Raw genomic sequence first — 25885 nt, 5'->3', positions numbered from 1 at the left:
TTTTACAGTGTTACCCAAAAGGATTTAAACTGGTTTCCTGGGGGAAAAAAAATCCCACAGAAGACAGTAGGATTTATTCCCAGGCTTGGCAGTTATAAATACTATTATTTTTTATTATTGGAAATCACTGCATAGCTTACTTGTAGCTTTATTTTAACTAAACATGTATTTATCATTTATCATAAATCTGAATCCTATTAAATGCTGGTACCATACCTTATGAGAAGAGGCACAGGCAGTTTGGGGCACAGGCCATTGGCTATATTTCTTACCAGCACAAAGAAAATCCCAGTACTTGAAACTGTCACATGTGATCATGTGATCTCCAACTACTAGTTCTGATGGATGAATATATAAACTCCTCTTTTCATAAAAGCTGTCATGAGTAAATGGTGCTGAAAAACTGAAGAAAAGTTTCATGATTTTCAGATGAAAATAAATTAGAAATCACATTAATTCTCCGTCTTTAATAATGGGTAAAAACAATCAATACGTGGAAGGCTTTTGCTAGAATCTCTTTGAATCACCATAAAAGACTATGGCTGTACTCTAAAAAATATATAATGAATATTCAATGCACGGTAAACTTAAGAAAGAAACTCAATACTTGATTTAAGACATAGCAATGAAATGTAATTTCAAAACTATAAATCAAAGGCATGTATTTTGAGACGTATATTGGAGGTGAATTGGGATGTTCTACAGCTTATTTAATAGAACTGAAAACATAAAGTTATAAATTCTGAGGTATATTTGTAGTCTTATCAGATATTGAAGTACTCCAGTCCCATTCACCTTAGTGATAGCTGGTTATAATGAAATATACTATTTATTCAAAAATAATAGTATAGAAGCCTCACTGCATCAGACTTCTGTTCAGAAAACTCCTGGCAGGGAAAACAAGGCAAACACAAAGCGGACTGTACTGAATTCTCATTGTCATTATTGCTGTGAAAAATAATGAGCCAGCAGCTAAAAAACGACCACGAGCAAATTGCCTTTTCTTTCTCTTGCAGCAATTTTTTTTCTACAAGGAAATATTATTTACCTTCAAATTTTGCTGAATTTCATATATTCTCCTTTTCCAAAATACTACTTTGGAAAGATTCCATTTGGTCTACCAGACAGGAAATATTTCCTAATTCAAGATTTTTAGATGAAAATTACATACACATGACATATTTTAAAGAGCATATTTCTCAATACTATATCATAGAAATAAATACATTAAATTTAAACTATCCTTTATAAGGAGAAACTTGTTGTTTTTGTTTTGTTTTGTTTTGTTTTGTTTGAAACGGAGTGTCGCTCTGTCACCCAGGCTGGAGCGCAGTGGCACGATCTCGGCTCACTGCAAGCTCCGCCTCCTGGGTTCAAGCAATTCTCCTGCCTCAGCCTCCCGAGTAGCTGGGATTACAGGCGCCCGCCACCAAGCCCGGCTAATTTTTGTATTTTAGTAGAGACGGGGTTTCACCGTGTTGCCCAGGCTGGTCGCAAACTCCTGAGCTCAGGCAAACTGCCAGCCTCGGCCTCCCAAACTGCTGGGATTACAGGCGTAAGCCATCGCTCCCTGCCCGAAAAGAAGGAACGTTTTATGTTTACCCTGGATAATTTTTATCATTGTCTTCTTTGTAGAAGCATTATATCTAAATGTAACAGTAATTTGTTAATAACCCTAATATGCCATAAGTTAATATATTAATTTTTAAAAATAATTCCTAGAAACACTGGAAGAGGAGAAAAATAATCATCCTATATCTTTATGTTGTCCCTTATGTATTTTCTATATTAATGCATAATTGCCAAAATTACGGGTAATTGTATGTTCTAACCAGGAAAAAGTTAAACTGTTAAAGAGTATGCCAAGGAAGGCATTCTTTCTTCTGGCATTTTGTGTGTGTGTTTGTATGCGTGTTTAGAAATGATTTCTCCCTTTAATTCCACGGCTGGAGAATATTTCAAGGAAGTAGCAGGAAAGGTTGAAACAACAATTTAAAAAAAAAATTGTGCAGCTGTACGATAAACTAATTTATTTGAGAATAAATGAAATTTATATCACAAAGAAGTTGGAGTTGAGTAGAAATCTTACAGTGACTCCCGTCAGAATGACATGAAAATAAAGGTGATAAATTCAAATTATCCTGTTAAATAGAAACTATTGTTTCTTTTTCTTCCGTAGGTATTTTTAGCATCACATCATACTATCTGATGGTTGTTTGTTTGTTTGTTTGTTTGTTTGTTTTTTGAGAAGGAGTCTTGCTCTGTCGCCCAGGCTGGAGTACAGTGGCGCGATCTCGGCTCACTACAAGCTCTGCCTCCCGGGTTCATGCCATTCTCCTGCCTCAGCCTCCTGAGTAGCTGGGACTACAGGCACCTGCCACCACGCCTGGCTAATTTTTTTTGTATTTTCAGTGGAGACGGGGTTTAACCGTGTTAGCCAGGATGGTATCGATCTCCTGACCTCATGATCCACCTGCCTTGGCCTCCCAAAGTGCTGGGATTACAGGCGTGAGCCACTGCATCTTGACCCCATACAGTCCTATGTTTTACATGGAGTTAGGATGACCTTCATTTGCACAAAACTGTGTCACTTTGGCAAGTTACAAAATATCTCTGAGCTTGGCTTTCCTCAGCTTTAAGAAATAAGGATAAGGATGAATCAGATACAGTCAGCTTGAGAATTAAGTGAGGTACACATGTGAATTTGCGTCTTATTAGGCTTAATAAATACAGGTTGTTTTTCTTCCGGCATTTAAGTTTTTATTTTACCTTCATTTAAGAAAGAACAAAGGAAAGAAGGAATGAGGAAAGGAAAGGAGGATGGAAGGAAGGGAATTTATTTCATAAAGTGACGAGGTTAATGACATTCAGTTTCTTGTATTTTTCAAAGAGCTCATTTTCTTTTCCACTTCAAAGCTCATAACAAAGCATCAAAATAAAGCAGTGGAGTGAATGCAGGGGTTTGCAGGCTTATACAGTCATGAGTGGTTCCACAATGATAGAATTTCTTCTTGTGCTTCAATGTTTCATGTCCTGGGGGCAAGTTAGGTTGGTGCTACTGGAAAGAGGTTAAATTACTGTCTGCATTCTATAAACAATATAACACTTAAGATGAAACACAAGTCCTTTGTTTTCAGAGATGTATGCCTCTTCTACCTGTTTTTCAATTCATTCAGGCGGATAAATGAGAGGAAAAAAAGTAGGTCAATGAAGAAAGGCAATAAAGTTGTTAGTTTTCTGTGCAAAGAGCATCACGTAAACAGGTATGAATACCTGACTTGAAAATTGGCTTAAACGTGCATCATTATACACAGAGTCCAAAAAGCCAGGCAGTAAAAGGGCTTGCTGCCCTTAATTGTAGACATGCCTAAGCATTCAGCTCTGCCAGCTTCCAATCCACACAGCAACTCTTGTGCTATAATACAAAAATGCAGGTGTATCTTTCTATGTGCTAAACTCAATCCCAGCTTGAGCTATAGATTTCCAAGTAAGCAACTTTGAAAAACTATTTTATTGTCCTTCTAGTTTTGTTCACCATATTAAGAACTGAAAACTGACATCAATATATTTTTTCATACAGATTTTGAAAGAAGAAACATCGGAATTAACTGTAATTAGACAGCTAGCATGTAATAAATAATTCATGGTACTTTGGAATACTTCCATCAAAAGTATTAGAACACAATTGTTGCCATCACTCTTGGACAGTATTCGTTCTCCTTTTAGATGGATCTCCACAATCCCTAGAGATTTCCACTAATGGTTGCCTTATTATAGCAAGTGTGATCATTCTCAGTCTACCTCTCTCTCTTACTTTCTACTTGGTCTTCATCTACTTCTGGTCTCTGTGTCAGAAGAAACAGCAAGATACTATCATGTTAGAATAATGTTATATACTTTACTTTTTGTAGCAGAGTCGACAATACAAGTTTTTCTTTTAATTTGGGGAATTAAAGGTAAGTCTCTGACCACTCTACCTGGGACACTTCCAAGGTTGTGTTTGCAGTGAGCAATCTTGAGGGTGAAGTAACATCTTCTCCTTCTCTGACAAAGAGGCTTACTTACCCAATGCTGCAAAGTGGCAGATTCCCTAAGATAAATGTTTCTTCCTGTAACACAGCCCACTGTGTGTGTAGATGTCTAGGCTCAACTTCATTCTCTTTGTGGGAACTGGGTCTCAGAATGGACATGAATATGCTTTCACTTTAGTTACTTCTTTTGCTGTGAATAATAAAACCAGAGCCAGGAATCTCATGTCTTCTGTCAGCTTCCATGAAACTGTAGCAGTGTCGCAGGCTAACTGAGTTTGAAAGTAGGTTAGTTAGAGCCTTCAGAATTTCTTTTTTTTTTTTTTTTTTTTTTTGGGACAGAATCTCACTCTGTCTCCCATGCTGGAGTGCAGTGATGCAATCTTGGCCCACTGCAACCTCCGCCTCCTGGGTTCAAGTGATTTTCATGCCTCATCCTCCCGAGAAGCTGGAATTACAGGAGTGCGCCACCACAACCAGGTAATTTTTGTACTTTTAGTAGAACGGGGCTACACCATGTTGGCCAGACTGGTCTCAAACTCCTGGCCTAAAGTGCTCCGTCCGCCTCAGTCTCCAAAAGTGTTGGGATTACAGGTGTGAGTTACCATGCCCTGTGAAGCCTTCAGAATTCTTAACAATTAGAATCAAAGGACACTTGAGATTAGAGGATATATATATTCTGTTTTATAAACACTTTTAAAGCCTAAAAACTCCATATAGAAAGGCTAATAATTCCATGGAAGTATGTTCTAGCATGAGCTTTTTAATGTCAGGAAAAAAAAATCGGTTCCAAAACTAATCATTCTCAGAGAATTACTTACAGAACCCATATAACTCAACTGATAATTTTGGCCAAAAATTGATAATTAATTATGGCCATTAGCTTTTAAACTGTACTTTTTGGCTTAAAATTTGGAGAACCACAATTTTTTGGTGTGTTTTAGACAAAGTAAAGTTAATTTTCAAACAAATGTTGGCTGTACATTCAAATAGTTAGGCCCATCTTCTACTATGTCCACCTTATCAAGTGGAATGTGATATAGTTTTGGTAGGTAATCAAAATCAAAAATGATATATAGAACTACAACTAGTATTCATTTGGGTAGCTCTAAAGATCTGCAAACATCAGGAAAGGTAGTATAAGTATGTATATTTTGCCAAAATGGAGTTGTATTGACTAAGGATACGAGGGTAATCTGATTGAGAGATAATGGTAAAAATCAGTTTTTACTCCATGGGAGTAAAAGTATGCAATAGAAAAAGCAGGGTTTTTTTTTGTGTTATTTTGTTTGTTTTGTTTTTTTCTGAACCTAGAGTAACCGATCCTCTAGCTAAAATTACATCTATATCTATATCTGTAACTATAACTATCTTCATTTACATTTATCCGTTTTACTTTTTAAAAACTAAAAGTAACTTTGAAAGAGCCTGCCTTCCTCCCTCTCTTCTATCCTTTCTTCTGCCCTTTCTTCCTTCACTCCTTCATTTCCCTTTTTCCCTCTTTCCTTTTCCTTCCTCCCTTCCTGTTCCCCCCTCCCTCTTTCTTTCTCTTTCATTCATTTTTCCCCGTTTAATTTTTCTTTTACAATATCCATGAAAAAAAAATGTTCGTTCTGCTCTACTTTTACCTCTGAATATACTAACCTTTATTAGACTTTCAAGTTGCTTGAATGTCCTTCGAAGACTTTGAGATTAAACTTTAAGAAATTAATTGAAGTTATACAGAAAATGTTAAGGTTATCTTCTTTAAGGCAATTTAGAACCAACATTTTTCAAATTGATAGCAGAAGTATAAGATGATTCTGCATCTCAACCTATAAGCCAATTTGAGAAAAAGTAGATTTAGAATAAGATTTAGATCGTTAGTTTGAAAAAAACAATTGTTGCTTGGAAAATTTCAGTGTTAATAAATAGAAACTAATTTATTATGTTTTGATACTACCAGAATTAAAGTATATAAGTGGAAACTATTGCAAGATAAGTAAGTATTATCTATTAATTATGACAAGAAAATGTGTGTGTTTGCTCAATGATCTTATAATCTCTAATGAGAAATAAGTGAGTGCATTCAAAAATTTAAATTTTAAATTAACACTAGCATTTCTTTTCTCATCACAATAATCTTTTTTTCAGAAAGAACACTCTAACTCACATGACTAGAAGTTAATGCTCTGTATGAAGTAGTGAGCTGGCTTTTACCCTACCTATAGTTTGTAAAGCAATTGGAAAAACTTCAGTATGTATTTCTTGAATTAATGCGTGGGTAAGGCAAAAGTTCATTAGAGCTGCTGACTTATCTGCATGTAAAATGTTGAGTGCTATCCAGGAGAGAGTGCTAAATGTTCTGCAGCATTGCAAATTTGCATAACGAAGAAGAGCATGCATTTAATTTACCATTAACTTGTTAAACCTCTCTGTAATATTTTCTCTCTGTAATTTATTTTTATATGCATTACAAGGTAATTGAAATCAAAACTGTAATAGGTTAATAGACTAAAAGGGAAAAAAAGAAACTATGAACTATATTTGCCCTTAGAATATTATCATAAAGAGCCAGGATATTAGAGTCTGTAAGTGTTAAAAGCTATTCATTGAAGCCTGATAGTGGACTTCCAGATGGCAGGTAAAACCGTTCCTAATCAATTTTTATCTATACCTTCTGTAGATATTGTGTGTTAGCAAGCACAGAGTACAATACACTGTGGGGCACTATCTTCACATTTTGTGTGATGTCTATAATAATCGAAAATTCTGAAAAGAAAGATGGGATGAGCCGGACAAATTGGAAATAAGCATGTGGGCAAATGCTTACCATCCTCAGCGTTTCAACTACGTTGATTTGAAAATATTAAGAAAACATGTTGGTAATAAGTATAAAAATGACTTAGAAATATTAGAACAGTAGTAGGATGCATGTGATGTGCTTAACATAATCCTTATTATAAACACAATTCTCATCAAATCCATCCTTGTAAATTGGATGACTCTAATACTTTTCTCTACCCTCTGTACATGACATTAAAAATCACCTTCAAAAACATACCTCCCAGAAAATGAATTTAAATAGCAGCTCAACAGAGATCAGAAATATATCCTTTCTTTTTAGTTGGAAGATGTAGTCCTTCTGATGCAGGTGAGTGTGAGAGATGAAGGCAGATTCAACTTTACTTGTACCCAACATTTCCACATCTTAAATTCACATTTAAAGGCTTATATTTTTTGCATTGGCAGGTATTAACTGGAAAATGTGTACACTTTGACAAGTGTCATCCTGCAAATGTATCTTTTTTTATTCTTCAATATTTTATTTTTTTACTTTAATTTTTTTTTCATTATACTTTAAGTTCTGGGATACATGTGCAGAATGTGCAGGTTTGTTACATAGGTATACACGTGCCATGGTGGTTTCCTGCACCCATCAAGCCCTCATCTACATTAGGTATTTCTCCTAATGCTCACCCTCTCCTTGCCCCCCACCCTCCGACAGGCCCCGGTGTGTGATGTTCCCTTCCCTGTGACCATGTGTTCTCGTTGTTCAACTTCCACTTATGAGTGAGAACATGTGCTATTTGGTTTTCTGTTCCTGTGTTAGTTTGCTGTGAATGATGGTTTCCAGCTTCATCCATGTCCCTGCAAAGGACATGAACACATCCGTTTTTATGGATGCATAGTATTCCATGGTGTATATGTGTCACATTTTCTTTATCCAGCCTATCATTGATGGGCATTTAGGTTGGTTCCAAGTCTTTGGTAACGTGAATAATGCTGCAGTAAACATATGTGTGCATGTGTCTTTGTAGTAGAATGATTTATAATTCTTTGGGTATATACCCAGTAATGGGATTGCTGGGTCAAATGGTATTTCTGGTTCTAGATCCTCGAGGATTTGCCACACTGTCTTCTACAATGGTTGAACTAATTTACACTCCCACCAACGGTGTAAAAGCATTCCTATTTCTCCACATCCTCTCTAGCATCTGTTGTTTCCTGACTTTTTAATGATTGCCATTCTAAACTCATCATCACTGGTCATGAAAGAAATGCAAATCAGCCAGGCGCGGTGGCTCACGCCTGTAATTCCAGTACTTTGGGAGCCCAAAGTGGGCAGATCATGACGTCAAGAGATCGAGACCATCCTGGCCAACATGGTGAAACCCCGTCTCTACTAGAAATACAAAAATTAGCTGGGTGTGGTGGCACACACCTGTAGTCTCAGCTACTCAGGAGGCTGAGGCAGGAGAATCATTTGAACCCGGGAGGCAGAGGTTGCAGTGAGCTGAGATTGCACCACTGCACTCCATCCTGGAGACAGAGCAAGACTCTGTCTCAAAAAAAAAAAAAAAAAAAAGAAATGCAAATCAAAATTACAGTGAGATACCAAATGTATCATTTACTGATAATTAAAGTAACCAAAACAATCATGGTTGAGTAAGCCCTGTTGTCTGGGCCTTTTAAATATACAACCATTCCTTCTTCCATCTGTTTCCAAGTATAATGTTTTCTGTGTCTTAATACAAAATTTGATAATTAAAAATACTTTGTAAAGCTTTGTAAATATCTAATTTTAGGTGACATATTTTCCCTCCCATATCTGTCCATTATCCCTCACCGTCCTCCCTATCCTCTTGTTCCCATTGAATTTCTATCTACAAGATTTCAATCCCCCAAAGCGATTTGGAAATTCTTGTATAAAAATGGGATTCTACATTCTAGAAACAGTTGTATTTAAGTTGATTTAAGAAGTGTATATTAGGCTAGGCATGGTGGCTCACGCCTGTAATCCCAGCACTTTGGGAGGCCGAGGTGGGCAAATTATCTGAGGTCAAGAGTTCAAGACCAGCCTGGCCAACATGGTGAAACCCCGTCTCTACTAAAAATACAAAAATTAGCTGGGTGTGGTGGCACACGCCTGTTATCCCAGCTACTCGGGAGGCTGAGGCAGGAGAATTGCTTGAGCCTGGGAGGCACATGTTGCAGTGAGCCGAGATCGTGCCACTGCACTCCAGCCTAGCTGACAGAGCGAGACTCTGTCTCAAAAAAAAAAAAAAAAAAAAAAGAAGTGTATATTAATATAGAGAAAATATTTGTTTACAAGGCTCCCACCAGTTTATACTGTGCCTTTGTACAAATTATCAAAAATCACTTCTCCCCTTCATCTCCCTGGGTAGATGCAAACCTGTGGTTTCACAGGTGGATGGAGGGCAGGGTGCTCTTGTAAGGTAAACAATATATTGAATTATACGTAGCTGCTCTGCCTGTCTAACCTCATATAAATCACAATCTCTAATTTTCAGAAGATGTGGGAACAATTTCTAAAATGAAATATGTGAACATATGTGAGACCCAGTTGGAATGAGACTATATTCATAAACATAGGATGCTTTTTAAAAAGTACATTGATAGGTTTTTACTTTTACTATAACAAAGATCATCATTTTAAACCTACTAAGCCATAAGTTCATTATGGTAGAATTAGAAGAGATAGAAAAAAGAAAGGAGAAAAGAACAATTCTATCTATTCCCACGGTTGGCTGTGGTTAAAATGTCATTCTGTACCCTCTTTTCTTCACTTCACATTAAGTAATGAGCATGTTTCATATCATTCAAAATAAAATAGATTAAAATTTTATTTTAATGATCATTTAATTTGCTAATCATTAATTATTACACATATATTTAATTTAAATAAAATAACTTTCAATAAACTGAACGTTGAATTATATGTTTTGTGCTGATATGGTTTCCTTCCAAAATGAAGAAGATAACAACACTGGGAAACAATCTCTCTAGGTTAAAAATGCTTTCTTATTACACATTGCTACTAGGAAGGATATTTTATTATGAAATTTAGTGTCTGATCCCAAGGATTTTAATTTTTATACTCCAATATTATAATTTTAATGGTATAATATAGCCAGAATATATTTACTACTCTATGTAAAATTCAGAAGTTTAAAAAAAAATTAACAGAATCTCAAGCAAAGATTGCAGAATTGAGAATAACTTTAAAATATACTGCATTTTCAATCTAGTTAGGATTTAGTTTAAATTGATGAATACTTGAAAGGAGCTCATAAAAATATTACTTGATTGAAAATATTCCTACACAGAAATCTGTGAAAGCAGAGCACTATTGCCAATACTACTTTCATTGTAGTATCTTTGCTTTTGAAAAGACTTCTTTCTGGAAGATTATTTACACTACTTTCTGAATTTTTTATTCGGAGCATATATAAAAATACTGAGTCACTTCATCAAAGAAAAAGAAATCTAATTCATTTATTGCTGACTAGTAAACATTGTAGTCGGAAGAACAATTTACAGTCTTTTGGGCTGGGCGTGGTGGCTTACGCCTGTAATCCCAGCACTTTGGGTGGCTGAGGCGGGTGGATCACGAGGTCAGGAGATCGAGACCATCCTGGCTAACACAGTGAAACCCTGTCTCTACTAAAAATACAAAAAAATTAGCCAGGCGTGGTGGCGGGCACCTGTAGTCCCAGCTACTCCGGAGGCTGAGGCAGGAGAATGGTGTGAACCCAGGAGATGGAGCTCGCAATGAGCCGAGATCTCCACTGCACTCCAGCCTGGGCGACAGAGCGAGGTTCCATCTCAAAAAAAAAAAAAAATAAAATAAAATAAAATACAATCTTATTAGTTGAAGATAATATTTTTAATAAGAAATTTCTTCTTTTAACTTTTCAAGATCCTTCTACCCAAATCCAGGTTCAATGGCTGTTCTCAGTGAATATTATCTCTAGCTGTAACCAATTGAAATCATTATTCAACAGAAACTCTCTAACAATTAACCAGGTTTTCTCAAAGTTGGCTGACATATTCCCACAGAATTAGCAAGTGCAGAGTGACTGATGAAGCTCAATTTATTCTCAGTCCTCAGGACCTAATAAAAACTAGTGTCAATCAGGTTCCAACAAGGGCCACCACTAATGAATGGCACAAATGCCTATGAAGTCAAGAATATCAGATTTGGCCATAAAGTGTCCAGGCTTTTATTAAAACAAATGAACAATCATCACTTGAACTGTTATGGTCTTCCACCCCGGTGACTAATTGAGATTATTCTGCAAAATGACAAAAGAAGTTCTTCCGTACTCTAAGCTGTAGCCCTTTATTTCTGTTACCCAGAGTTTAAGCAAGGATGTGAGCTGGGAGCTCATCAACAACTGCTTTCTGAGTAAAGTCTTCTTTCCCTTCAGGCATTCCCTCTGATGTCTTCATAAGTCCAGCCCACCCACCTGGAAAGTTTAGTTCTAATAACCATGTCACTTACTTTTCTCAGAACACCAACTGAAGCAACATTCAATTTGAAAGTAGTGATCCGAGAAAGATACTTGATCCTTGTCATTTGATCACTGTAGTGAACAACTAACCATTCCCTTCATGATCCTACCTCATGACTCCATCATATCAGTATTTCATTAAAGGACAATTTATGAAAAAGCTACATGCTGATTGTTTTTTGTAAAATTCAAAAAAATTCATAAGCTTCTCAGACCAAGTCTTGTTAATGACAATATTGTTACTTCGATCAATATTTTTGGTGACTAACTCCAATGTTGTTAAAAAAAAAAAAAAAGTGCTGCTTTCACCAAGCTGTTGTACCTTGCACAAAATATATACCATTCAACGGACTTGATTTTTTCTAGTACTGTGATTGCAGGGACATTCAGACTAGTTCTCTACTCATCTGTTACTGCTTTGCTTAGCTAAGTGATCCTAGTATCACTGCCCATTTCTCTACAACTGCCTTTTATTGTGTGGTTTTGACTTAACCTCTCCTGTGAGTATAGGTCTTATCTATGCTTTCCGTGTAAGCCAACTCCAATTTCATTTGTAATATACATTTTTTCCCACAATTCTCTTCTGTTTTCTATATCTTTGTATATTAAATGAAAAGATATCTGAAGAGTAAACATTCACATTAACTCCATCTGTTTAACATAATGAAATAATGAAATATCAATAATGCCTTTAAATAAAGTGCTTTAATAAAAGCACTTTATTAGGTTAGAAACATAAGAAAATAATACTTAAGATTTCTTATAACATTTACTTTTAGGGAACTCATTCTTGTTTAATCATAGCAACATTGAACTGAGTCAGCTAGAATATCTACTAACAATAGGACTTCGGAAATTTTCTGTCTTCTTTGTGGTAAAATGATGGACTCAGACTTAATGTTCTTTCATTAGGATTGTGAAAAGGTTTTGTGTTTTTATGAGAATTCTCCTTTGACAATGCACAGCATAAATTCATTTACTTTTCCCGTATATTCAAAAATGATAAATGAAAACTCATTCACATCCTTACAATCTTTAAAAAACACACACACGTGCCTGTAATCCCAGCACTTTGGGAGACCTAGGCGGGAGGATCATGAGGTCAAGATATCGAGACCATCTTGGCCAACATGGGGAAACCCCATCTCTACTGAAAATACAAAAAGTAGCTGGGCATGGTGGCAGGCTCCTGTAATCCCAGCTACTCAGGAGGCTGAGGCAGGAGAATTGCTTTTACCCAGGAGGCAGAGGTTGCAGTGAGTCGAGATCATGCCACTGCACTCCAGCCTGGCGACCGAGCGAGACTCCATCTCAAAAAAATAAATAAATAAATAAAAGCCACACACGTTAATATAAAGCCTTCACTGATTCCCTTGGATGTGAATATCTTAGCAGCCACACCAGGTCTTCTAGTTTTATGGTCACTTTCTAAAATGCCTGTGAGAGATGTTCAGTGGTGTCTGGAACTAGGATTCCAGAGTCAGCATCCAAGGTGGGAGCTGTCAGGATCCTGGGCTATGTCTCCCAGACGGCTCTTGGACCATATCCTGAATAACAAGGTGGACTATTAACAATTCATGGTACAGGTAACTCAGAGCTTTAGTTTCATGGGGAGACTGAATAAAGTAAAAAAAATGTGTCAAGCAAAATGTATTTAACAGCAAATAGCCATATCAAAACTTTTCAGTGATTAAGATAAAAATATAAAGATGATTCAAACCAATAGTAAGCATTAACCTAAAAAAGATAAGGAAGGTGTCAAAATAAGAATGAATCTTGTAAGCAAGGTAAGGAGCAGATTTACAATAAACTCATCACTCTGAAGTCTAAGTAAAGAAGTCAGAGAGAGAGAAAAATGTTTGGTGTCACAGATGTCAAAGGGAAAGCGAGTTTCAAAAAGGACAGTTGAGTCCACAATGACACATGTCACAGATATAAAAGGATAAGAGACAAGGAAACACTTATATGCAGGTACTCATGTCACATACACTCATGCATACACATACACACACACCCCTATACACACAAATGGTCTTTTCTAATGGGTTTTAACAACTGTCTAAATGTTACTGATATAGAAATCAGATTTCAACATGCCAAATAATTTGATGGCAAAGAAAGGTGAATGGACTATCCTATTGAAAACTATAATAGTAAAATGTTATCTGGAGAGAAATTAGCATTGAGGAGGTATTCTTAGGTTGGGTGATCTTGATAAGTTTTGTGATCTGATTGTTACTGAAAGAAAACAGCAGACATGAAGGTCATAAATGAGAATTTATGTGTAAAGAAAGTGACAACTGGGGAAAGTAATCTTGAGAAATATATAAGAAAAATGAAGGATAGATGTTGTTATTATTATTATTTTTTACTCTTGTAGAGGTGATCCTAGAGAACAAGGCAGTGTGACAATCCTCCCAGCTGGCCTGGGAAACTGTATTATGTTGTCTGACCATAATGGAGACACATAGCAATTTGCAAATCCAAAGACTGAACAGAGGAAGAAAATATATGTAATACATTTGGGATTGATAAGGAGGCAGGAATCTGGAAGCTGAATAACATGGTAACCATGTGACACAGCTGCATAGGCTAAAGTGTGTAATCAGAGGATAAGATATCATTAAATTGGAATATTGACCTAATATGGTGAGGCCTGAACTCCTGTATGCCAAATTGCTAGTTGTAGGGAAACAGGTTATAAAATGGTGTTGGAAAATTTACTATTAATGATAATAGCTAACAAGTTTAGTATATTCTGCACCAGACCCTCTTTTTTTTTTTTTTTTTTTTGACAGAATCTCTTGCTCTGTTGCCCAGGCTGAAGTGCAGTGGCACAATCTCGGCTCACTGCAAGCTCTGCCTCGCGGGTTCACGCCATTCTCCTGCCTCAGCCTCCCGAGTAGCTGGGACTACAGGCGCCCGCCACCACGCCCAGCTAATTTTTTGTATTTTTTAGTAGAGACAGGGTTTCACTGTGCTATCCAGGATGGTCTCGATCTTCTGACCTCGTGATCCACCTGCCTCGGCCTCCCAGTGGGCCAGACACTCTTATAAATGCAGTATGTGGTTGTTAACAGTCTTCTTACTCCTTCTTACTCCTTTAGTTAATTCCAAGTTTTTGACCCACAACTAAGAAGACTAAGGCACAGGGACACCGAAGAGAGAGTACAGTAGGATTTATTAAGTGACAGAAAAGTTCTCAGCAATGAGAGGAACTGAAAGATGGTTTCCAGAAATGGGGCTGAGTTCTGGGTATTTTATGTGGCAGAAGCGAGGAAGTCTTCTGTGGGTTCCGCCTGAATAGGAAAGATAAAGTTCCCCACCGGGAGTGTTGCATCTGCGCATGCCTGGTGTTGGCCATAGCTACTCCACCTTGGTTATTACCCATGAGTGTCTAAGGGAAACCTATGGAGGGGCTAAAGCTGCAATGCTAGTGATATGTTAATTAGCTCTAGGTCAAGATAAGGACATTTAGTTGATTTATTGCACCTGCGCCTAAGTTGGGACAGTCCCTTCTGAGGAAACATTTTGGCTTAAGAGGAAATTCTTAACCACATTTCCTCCTACTAGCTACAGGGGTGGTGAAGGTGCGATCCCATAGGTGCTTTTTCTCTCCCGAGACCCTTCCTCTCTACCTGCCTAGCCAGCCGCTAACTGCCTTCTCTCTCATTGGTTTGTTTAATACTTAAAAGAACCTTAAAATGAAGAGACTGTTATTATTTCCATTTTACAGAGGTACATAGAGCTTAAGAACATTAACCAAAGTTTTACAGATCAGTAGTGGCAGAGTCAGGATTAAAATGCAGAGGGTCTCTCTCTAGAGCTCATAGTCTTAATTTCTGATGCAATAAATGAATTTTCAACTTGGAGAAAACTCTTGAAGGGGGGCTTCTTGTTTCTCTGAGAATTACCATGTGTTTCTTTGAGAACTGACCATATCTCAATGCTGTGGCTTTGTAGCAGTTACAGTTAAATTCTCTAGGTTAGTTGTACGTGTTTCTTTCTGACTTTATGTGCTCATATTCTACTGTTCTACCGCATAATAATTTCAGTGAGGGATCGATATCTTTTATTTCCAGAAATCATTACCCTCAAGAATTTTATGAGTTTACAGATTGACTGGGGAAGATGGTAACATAGGGAAATGGTCCAATAGTGTAGCCTGAAGTCTTCTGCCATCCAACTGGCTTTATGTCTCTGTGTTTTGTTTATCCTCTCTCTTCTCTTCTCTCTGGAAGAACAAACTATTTGTTCCTTCTTCTTTTGCAGAACAGTTTTTTCATATTCCTAATGTAGGCAAGGTCTTACATTCTACATCAAACATTGACCATTTTAAAGTAAATATAATAAATAAACTGTTCTTTCATGGCATTAGTTTCATTGCCTTCCCTGTAGTGATTTCTACATTATGTATAGTCATGTTTTTCTACCTATATTTGCATATGAAGGTGTTTTGAACTTATATTTGCTTTCTTCTTTCATTGTTTAACCTATGAAATACAATAGAATGAATTCTATTTTGTAAATTCAAGCAACGTATCTCCTGAAACTGAGTTTTTAGAATTTTTTTTTGTATTTATATATATTTAGGGGGTATAAGTAAAGTTTTGATACATGGATATATTACACAGTGGTGAAGTCCATGCTTTTAGTGAAACCATCACACAAATAATGCACATTGTACATATTAAGTAATTTCTTATCCCACACCCCCACAAACACACACTCTTCCACTCTTCCATGTCTCCAATGTCTGTTTTTCTACATTCTATGTCTAGGTGTACACATTATTTTGCTCCCTTTTATAAGTAAGAACATGCAATATTTGATGCTCTGTTTCTGTGGGTTTTTAAGTTAAGATAATGGCCTCCAGTTGCATCCATGTTGCTGCAAAACACATGATTTTATTCTTCTTTTATGATTGATTAGTGTTTCATGGTATATAAATATATACCACATTTTCTTTATCCAATCATCTGTTGATGGACAGTTAAGTTGATTCCATAATTTTTCTCTTGTGAATAATGCTGTGATAAGCATACGAGTGCTAGTATTTTTTTTCCCCTTTGGGTACATGCACAGTGGTGAGATTGCTGGATGAAATGGTAGTTCTATTTTTAGTTCTTTAAGAAATCTCCATGCTCTTTTCCATAGAATGTGTACTAATTTACAGTCCCATCAACAGTGTATATGACTGTTCCCTTTTCTCTTAATCTTTGCCAACATGTTATTTTTTTCTACTTTTTATTAATAGCCATTCTGATTGGTGAGCGATGATATTTCATTGTGGTTTCAATTTGCTTTACCCTGATGAATAGCAATGTTGAGCATTTTTTTTTCAAATATTTGTTGGCCATTTGTATTTCTTCTTTTGAAAATGTCTGTTTATGTCATTTGTCTCATTTTTAATAGGGTTTTTTGGTTTTCTTAGTTGAGTTGTTTGAGTTCATTGTAGATTCTGGATATTAGTCCTCTGTCAGATGTATAATTTGCAAATATTTTCTTTCATTGTGCAGCTTGTCTGTTCACTCCGCTGATTATTTCTTTTGCTGTGCAGAAGCTTTTTAGTTTAAAGTCCCATTTGACTGTTTTTGTTTATGCTGCGCTTGTTTTCAACATTTCAGTCATGAGTGTTGGACGGTATTCAGAAGAGGTTTTCCCAGGTTTTCTTTTAGTATTTTTAGAGTTTGAAGTCTTACATTTAAGTCATTAATTCATCCTGAGGTAACTTTGTATATGGTGAGAGATAGGGGTCCAGTTTCATTGTGACAGTTACTTTAAAATTTAGTTTGCACACCTATATTGTGGATCTTTGAGAAACCATTGGTTGTTTCTAGATCTGGATTGGGGCTACGTGTTTGAGGCTTGACATATAGAGATGTGTCTGGTAAACAATCTTGAAGAGGATTTCACACTGTATATGGATGTTAGTGAGGGGAGGAAGGCTTTGGGGAAAAAAAAAAAAAAGGAAACCCATAGACTAAGTCCAGAAGTCAAAAATTGACTTTGGTTTTGGAGTGATTTTAATTCTACCTTGAGTCATGTTCTGTGAAAATCCACAAAAGCAAAAACTTGCTTTCCATAGAAATAGAAAAAGTTGATTCTGGGTGTAGGGAAGGAAGAAATATAATAAAGAGGGAATACTTACATAAGAAGAGAGAATATATATTGTAATTTTGCTTCTATTACTAATTAGGTGGGTGACCCTGTACAGATGGCTCAATCTTTCCTACCTTTATGTTCTATTTAACCAAATTAAAAGTTGAGAATCATATGATTCACTCATTTTTTTTCAAATCTAAATCCTATGATTTTAAGAGGAATTTTACAGTCTTATAGTCAGATAAATCCCTTACCTTAGACATCCTTTTCCATTTTCAGGGATTTTCCATATCTGTGAAAAATAGCTCTGAGAAATAAGAAACCTTGAAACCCCATCAAGGCTTAGAGGCTTCCATTGTACAGATTTGACTGTGGGGAAGTTACTTAGCCTTCCTAAACTCCAGTCTCCTATTTGATAAGTAGTAATAGCATACACCTCACAAGGTCATTCTGAGCATCAGTTGTGAGATTATCATAAAGGACATGATGCCTAAGACCAGTAAGATAGCTACTTTTGCCACTACTATCACTAGTGCTACTAACACTCATCCGCAAGAAGGTATTAGAGAACCTGCACCTTCCCTCTTATTGGCAGTCTGACACCAAAGAATCAAAGTGTGAACCTATAGTGAATCTCACAGATTGGTTCTCTTGGCAACTGTAGAAAATATCTAATATATTGGTTTAACAGAGTACTCTAGAAAGAGATTTGGACTAAACATAAAGATACTTGGTCTCATTTTTTCCATTTGGGAGCTCTGGTCACTTGGGCAAATCACAGTGATTTGAATTCTCTGAGAATGAAGTGCTTATTTTGGTCAATAGGTCAATATCCATGATACTCAAGTTTTAACAATTGTATAGTAATCTGATCACTCATATTTGCTGGATGCTTCAACAAGTGTAAAAGACAAAACTGGCACTATCTAATGTTGATTGAAATCATTCTTACTATGGTATTGTTTGAAACAGGTTACATTTATTAAATCACCTAGGAGGCTGGTAACATCATAACTCTTATTTTACTATTGGTGACTCTGAAGCACAGAGAAGGCTGGGAACTTTCCCGAAGCCAGATCCAGAATTCGGCAGTGGATGAGGTTTTCAGAATAAAAATATATCAAAAATATAAAATAAATAGGGGCAGGGCCAAAAGGATGCTGGGCATTTGGGTAAGATCCAAAGCAAAAGGCTGTGATATGACTTTTGTCTCTGGCTGAGTATAATTTAGTTCTTTGTAGCTCTAAACATGGGTCGCTCCTTTGCCTCAAAATTCCCTGCTTAGTGCTATACCCTTCACTAGTATGTTTTCAAAGCAATAATAGAGAAACACTTGTCTGATAGGTTTAGTAGTGAAATGGGAGAGTTCCCTGACCCCAGTCATAGGACGTTCAAGAGGGGTGAGGCTTATTAGGCCACCACCAGTGCTCAAACTCCTTATAGAAGGGATAGCATGCAGATGGGCAGGAATGGGAGCTAGGGTGAGCACTTCTGGGCTCTGGCCCCATGATAGCATCTAGAGGTAGGTGCCTGCAACCCCCGAAGCCCAAGTGGGCAGTGTTACAGTGCACTCTTTTAGTTTTGCTGTCCACAGATGGCTTAAGTGTTAAATAGCTCAGTGGACCCTCTGCTTTTTTGCAAGGGCAGAGGGGCAGTGTGACAGCTTTCTGTATCTCTGAGGGCCAGTGTGACAGCTTTCTGTATTCTAGAGCTCTTGTTCAGCATCCTGGAAGGATCAGGTCACACACAGACTTGAAGGACGGTGAATGCTAGGGTTGTTTTGTGTTGTCGAGGTGGCTCTCAGCAGGATGGATGGGGAGCTGGAAGGGGGCTGGAGTGGGAATATAATCTTCCCCTAGAGTTTGGCCATCCAGCAGACAATCTCCTCTCCGACAGCCCGCAGCTGAACTCCTCTTGCTGTTCAGACACTTCTTCTTTCTGCTGTGTTGTTCTGCCATTCTTCTGCTTTTCTGTTCATCTTCTTACCCCCTTCTGGAGCTGGGCTTTGCAGTTTATATGGGTACAGGATACGGAGTCATGGGGGGCCAACCGGTAACTTTTTGGGTACAAAAACAGGAATGCCTGTTCCCATTTGGGGTCACAGGAGTCCAGGCTTAAGGGTGGGGCCTTTGCCAGGGAATGGCCCACTTCTACCCAGTATTTACCGTTTTCCTGTCTGTATCAGTAGGAAGCAGCATATCAAGTTTTCAAGCTATTTCTTTGGTCTGGGATGAACAAAAATAGTGTTCTCTACTGGAAAATATGTGAAGGAAAATTTTTACCAAAAGAAGTGGAGGAAGGACAAAAAAAGTGAAGGAAGGAGAAGTCTTTGCCTAAATTTTCTGGGTGCTGTGTCGGAGCCATTGTTCCTGGTTGACTACATTTTTTTTTTCAATTTTTTCCAGCTTTATTGAGGATAATCAACAAAAAAAATTTATATATATTCAAGATGTACCACATGATGATTTGACATCTGTATACATGGTGTAATAATTGCCACAATCAAATTAATCAACATATCTATCACGACACATGGATATATTTTGTATATGTGTATTGAGAATGCTAGAGCTCTAGTCTCTTAGCAAATTTCAAGTAAACAATAAAGCCTTATTAACTATTATTATCATGGCTGTGTATTAGATCTCAGAACTTATTTATCTTATAACAGAAAGTGTGCGATTGACTGACCAACAGTGAAAGAAGGTGCTCATACATCTATGCTAACTATATTGGGAATGAGATTTTGGGGACAACCAACACACTGAAGTATGCCCAGTTCTCAAAATACTAGAAGCAGCCCCAAACCCAATAGAAATAGCATTAGGCTGAAAAAAAAAAAAATTTCTATTTGAAGGTACTGCTTATTCTTATGAGCAAAGGAACTTGTCAACACTCTTTACTCACTTGGATCCAGTTTGGATGACAGAGCTTTCCATAAACCTCCACTGCAAGGAAAGGGTGCTAGTACCTTCTTGATGGGATGTTGTGGTCGGAATTCCACAAAATATGGATGAAACTTGAACTAGTGATTCAGATTCACAATTGTAGTTGACTCTCATATGGTTGACTCTCATATAGGACTCTCCTTAGAGGTTTGGCTGAAGTTCATTTGCACTTTATTCTTTAATTCTTGTAGCTGGATTTGCAAGACAATTATTTTCAAAGTAATATGGCACCCCATCACAGAATAATAAAATTAAGTTAGAAAACAATGTTATTCATATATTTTTGAAGAGGTGTGATGAATTTGTTCAGCAACAGAATTCAGTTCATTTCCCTACTATATTTTAAAACTTAAGTCCAAACCCACCTCCAACTTTTAGCTACTTCCCCAGTGGAAGGTAATTATTTACTTGCTTTTAAGTAATGCAAATCGTTCCTAGTTCATAAAGATTAGCTATCGAGTGATATTCAGTCCAGTGCTTAAAAATGTTGTGGGACTTACTGGCTTATCAAAAACAAAGCTGTTCTTAACTAAACAAACAAACAAAAAATTTATTACTATTTAGTGAACTTGAAAGAGGTGACAAAATTGTTGATGTTCCTGCAGCTGTACAGCTTGTAATAAAGCTTGTAAGACTCTTAGGATCTCAGATAAGAAACCACACACTTTGCTGCCTGAATTTGGGCCAAATGAGCATGCCAGAAATCAATATTTTCAGTACAATTTTATTTCATCTTGTTTCTGATTTGATATTTTCTGACATTTGGTAATTTGTACTTTAAAAAAAGTATGAGTTTCTGCAGACACTTTTTTAAAACAAAATATATATTATACCGTTTTCTCTTATGCACTTTGTTATTTGTAAACATTTGGGGAGAAATAATTGCTTTTTAGAAAATTGATTGGTTGATACAAACTCCATTCTGAGTAACGCAGGGCAATCCAGTTCATAGAAAAAGAAAGTAGCTCCATCTTTTGTTTGACAAAGCGGCAACTCAGCTCTCAAACCTCATGCATCTTTGGTATTCAAGTAATCAAAGTTCAATTCCTTTCAGATCCTTGTTTTGATAGATTTTTTTATTGTGTGTTTTGATTAAATGTCTGGCTGATTGATTGATGGGTCTTTTCTCATTGGGCTGAATTGATTGTGAAGATGACTGCAATAGAACCACTGTGTTGACTATTTTGTGAATGGATTCAGTTGTTAGTGCTTTTAATGTAATTTATAGAAGATTACAAATCACTTTGGCATTGGAATTTCAAGGCTGTGTTTCAGTTCCATCATTTTCAATAATAGTTTATACTTAACATTTAAACCATATATTGTATGTTAAGGTGGAAATTAAAATTTATGGTTATGAAGAAGTGCATTAATATTTTTAAAACATAATTATTGACTATAACAATATTTTATTAATAAAAATAAACAATTACTTCCTAAACTATGTTAATAATTTTTTAAATTGAATAACTGAAAAAGTAATAACCCAACAAATTTCCAGCTCTGACTGAAGGCAACAGAATAATTCCAGACTGGCAGAATTGTAAAGTTGACTGTCCAACAAGAATCTTCACGAGTTCTAGAACAAGTCTGCCAAAATTAAATCTTGACCCCATTGCTTAGTGAATAAATGACCTTGGGCAGTATACAAAGCCATTCTGAGTCTCCATTCCTCATTGGTAGAATGGAGATGGTAACAGTACCTACATTATATGGATATAAAGATAAAATAAGTGTATAAATGATCAGAACATAATAGCACTGGGTATTTGTGTTTTATATCCATCAAATCTCAAGGTAGAAGAGGAATATTGTCAATGTAATAGCAGAAGTTTTCAATTTTCTTTTTTTACAGTAATTATATAATAGGAATTAAACTATTTTATGTAATGTTCACTCAGGAGAAAGGTATTGCACCTCATATGGGTTAGGCTAAGGGTAAAAAGAGGAAAGACAAATTGATTTTCCTAAAACTCAGTTAAGGGGAGCGAGTGTGAGAAATTGTGGAATTAATAAACAAGGACATTGCTAGAGATGGTATGAAGATGGGACCAACTGATTTGCATCCACCCCGAAAAATCCTAATTCAAATCGTATGAGCCCTTTGGAATATCATTAAATAAAATGTCTCCTAATTGAATTCTAATGATACAAAGAGAAGAACAGTGAGGTTCAGAGTTCCCCACCCTCACAGGCATTGAGCCCAGAGTGGTCAATAATTTTTCTGTTTAGGAGACTGATCTGCCTTTTTATGAACAATATTGGTTGAACACATATTTATGTGTGTGTTGATGCATTGTTTTTGCAAGGGAGGAAAATCTCGGTGAATTTTTTAGTTTCTTAAAAAGTGATTGTTACAGTGCTAAAGGATCTGGGTTGAAATAGTGACAAGCAAGCAGTTACAATTTAGTGGAATTTGGACTCTAGATCTTTTATGTGGAGATTTTGAGGATCTATGACAATTATAAGAAAATGAAGTGTGTTGAAAAAAACAACCTAACAGTACGTCTACTATAAATAACATCATCACCTAGAACCATCCTCAGACAAGTGTCTCATCTATTCTGAACAGGCCTTTTAAATTGTCTTTGTAGGTTGCCATAAGCTTGTCTTGAAGTGAAGGCCCTGAAATCTGGCAGAAGGAATGTAGGTTTGCAAGAGGTGGGTGGGCTAGGGGTGATGGGTTTTAAACACTGACTTTTATTTCTAGATGTGTGATTTTGGCAATTGATGTAGTTTTTAATTCTCTGAGCCTTCACATCTGTAAACTGAAAACTACTTTGTAAATCAGCAATAAAGATAAATAAATAAGTAGTTATTATCATAGTATCCCCTGAAATTAATGAGTCAATGAATTCTACCTAGAGTAGAATAGGAGGTTTTGTTTTCTTCCACACTATTTTCTTTCAGAAGTAATGCCTGTACTTCCATTCTTGGTTAGGTATCCATTTGTTTATATCGTCCCACGAGGAATGTAAGCTCCTTCATGAAGAGTGGATCATTACTTAGTCCAGTGTTTATCAAACGTTGTTGTTTGTCTGAATAACTTGTAGGGATGTTGGGAATACACATTGCTGCTTCTGCCATCAGAGTTTCTAATTCAGTATGTCTGGGGTAGGGTTCGAGATTCAGCAGCTCTCATAAGCTCCAGGTGATGTTAATGATACAAGGTGTTAGATAATAATAAAGGCAAGAAAGCAGACCTCCAACCAATATCTCTCTTTAGTGTCATGGACTGAAATAACACATGTACTTTATCTTGATTTAAGTGTCTTTGGCACATGTACATAATAAGAATGTACAATTCTTATTTGTCAATTAAAATAAATGAATTAATTATAAAAATATTAATGTCCTCAAAGCCACTAAAATGTCTCCTTATAAATGGTTAAAGTGTAAATTGTTTTGTATATTTTACCATAATAAAAAAAGCCATTTTCAAAATGGCATATTTTTCAGAGTCTGAAAAAAGTACTTATTTGGAGGTCATTATATGAAAGATAATTTTTAATGAGTTTAATGTTTTTGGTAATATTTTTTAATTTTCAGGTCAGAGGAAAACTTGCCGGAGGAAGAGTTTCTTTAATGCATAGTAAATTCATTATATTTTGCAAATTGGGTCCTTTGATAGTACGTAGTTCATTCTACTGGCTACAGAATGGCAGCTTAAGGGATGGCTATCTACCCCTATAAATATTTGCAATTTATAAGGAACTAATAATTAAATGAGTTTACAGTAACAATAAACACAGCGAGCCTCTAACAGTTGCAATTAGTGTTTTAGATGATTTTGGAAATTAAAATAACTTTCAGTACTGAATGGGGCAAAGTCCAATAAATTAGCTTGCTTTCTCCACAAAATTCAAATGACACTTAGAAATAAAATCTAATTTTTTAAAAATATTGAGCTACAAAATATGGAGTTGCTACATTACAAATACTTGACTCAGTTACCTCACCATCCCTGGATTATTTACACAACAGGAACACATTTACCACCTCTTAGGAGGGACAATGATTTTGACTTCACGGATTGGCTAATAAGAGTACAAAGAGCAGAAAGGGCTTTGTACATGAACTTGTGTTTTTCTGCTTTTCCTCAAATTGCTATTTTATTATTTTGTTGTTTTATCAAGGGAAGAATAAGAACTAGAAAGATATGATATATTAACATATGGACATGTATACACTTACGAAGCAGACAAATTTAAATTCTTGCACTATTTCATATTTAATAGCATTTAATTGAAACAAGGTAATATCTGGGGAAACATTTCATAAATGATGTAGAGAAGAATAAGTGGGCTGTAGGTACTCTCTGCCCTTAAGTGACATCTGGTAAACATGACTTTTCCCTCACACAATTTTTTTTGTAAATTATGACTTTGGGACAAAATACCTTAGTAATTAGAGATTTAACAAAATTAAACTTGATAATCAAATTTTCCCAAATATATTTATCAGTTGCAGTACAATTTTGCTTCCCTTTGGAATTCTTATTTGCCTTTTTTAGGTTACTTTGTTAAATTTTCACAATTTTCATGCAATATCTACAATAACAATAAACTGACACAATAGTAGGTCTTATAAATTAGTTTAGCCAATAAGTCAGATGCAATATCAATGTCCAAAATAGAACATCACAACAAAAAGTCACAACGACCTATATATTTTATAGAAAGATCCTATTTATTGAAAAAAATAGATGACTTTTTAGAAATAGGTTTAATATGAAATCTTAAGTTATATATGAAGAGGTATAAATATCCAATAAGTGACAAAAATAAATTGACTCTTGGGAGGGAGAGATAGGCCATGTCTGTGACTAGAAATACTTTAATTTCAAGCAATCAATCTTCTCCCTGTCAAACTGTATATTCAATTAAATGTTACTAAAAATCCCAACAGCAATTTTGTAGACCCTGTTATGATGTTGATGTTCATAGGAGGGGAAAATGGGCAAGAAAAAATAAAAGTTACTTTTGTTTTTTAAGCTTCCAAATATAAAGTTTCTAAACTTTTTATTGCTATATAATAGTTGTACATATTTTGGGGCTACATGTGATATTTTGATAACTGCACACAATGTATAATGATTAAATCAGAAAATTGGGATATCCATCATCTAAAACATTTATCTTTTCTTTGTAGTGGATGTATTACCAGAAAACAATGAAGAACATTCTTGATCAGATATAAAAACATACTAAAAAACTATGACAAAGTGTTGTATAGGTACACAATAATAACTAAACAAGAGTAGTATTGGAACAAATTAATCAATGGAACAAAATAGTAGTTTAGAATCAGTTGTCTATGTATAGAATAAAATGTAATGATAAAAATTTAATTTCCAATCAGAACAACATGTGATCCATTCAATATTTCTAAATTTGGCTATTTGTTCCAATAAAAGAAATGTATATTTATTTCATACAGTACAGAAAAACAAATTCCACAATGGTTGAAGTATACTCATATATAAATATACAAAGTAAGTTAAAAT

Source organism: Pan troglodytes, chromosome 22 (genome assembly GCF_028858775.2).
Source record: "Pan troglodytes isolate AG18354 chromosome 22, NHGRI_mPanTro3-v2.0_pri, whole genome shotgun sequence".
Taxonomy (NCBI): Eukaryota; Metazoa; Chordata; class Mammalia; order Primates; family Hominidae; genus Pan; species Pan troglodytes.
Note: the sequence above shows the minus strand (reverse complement) of the source record.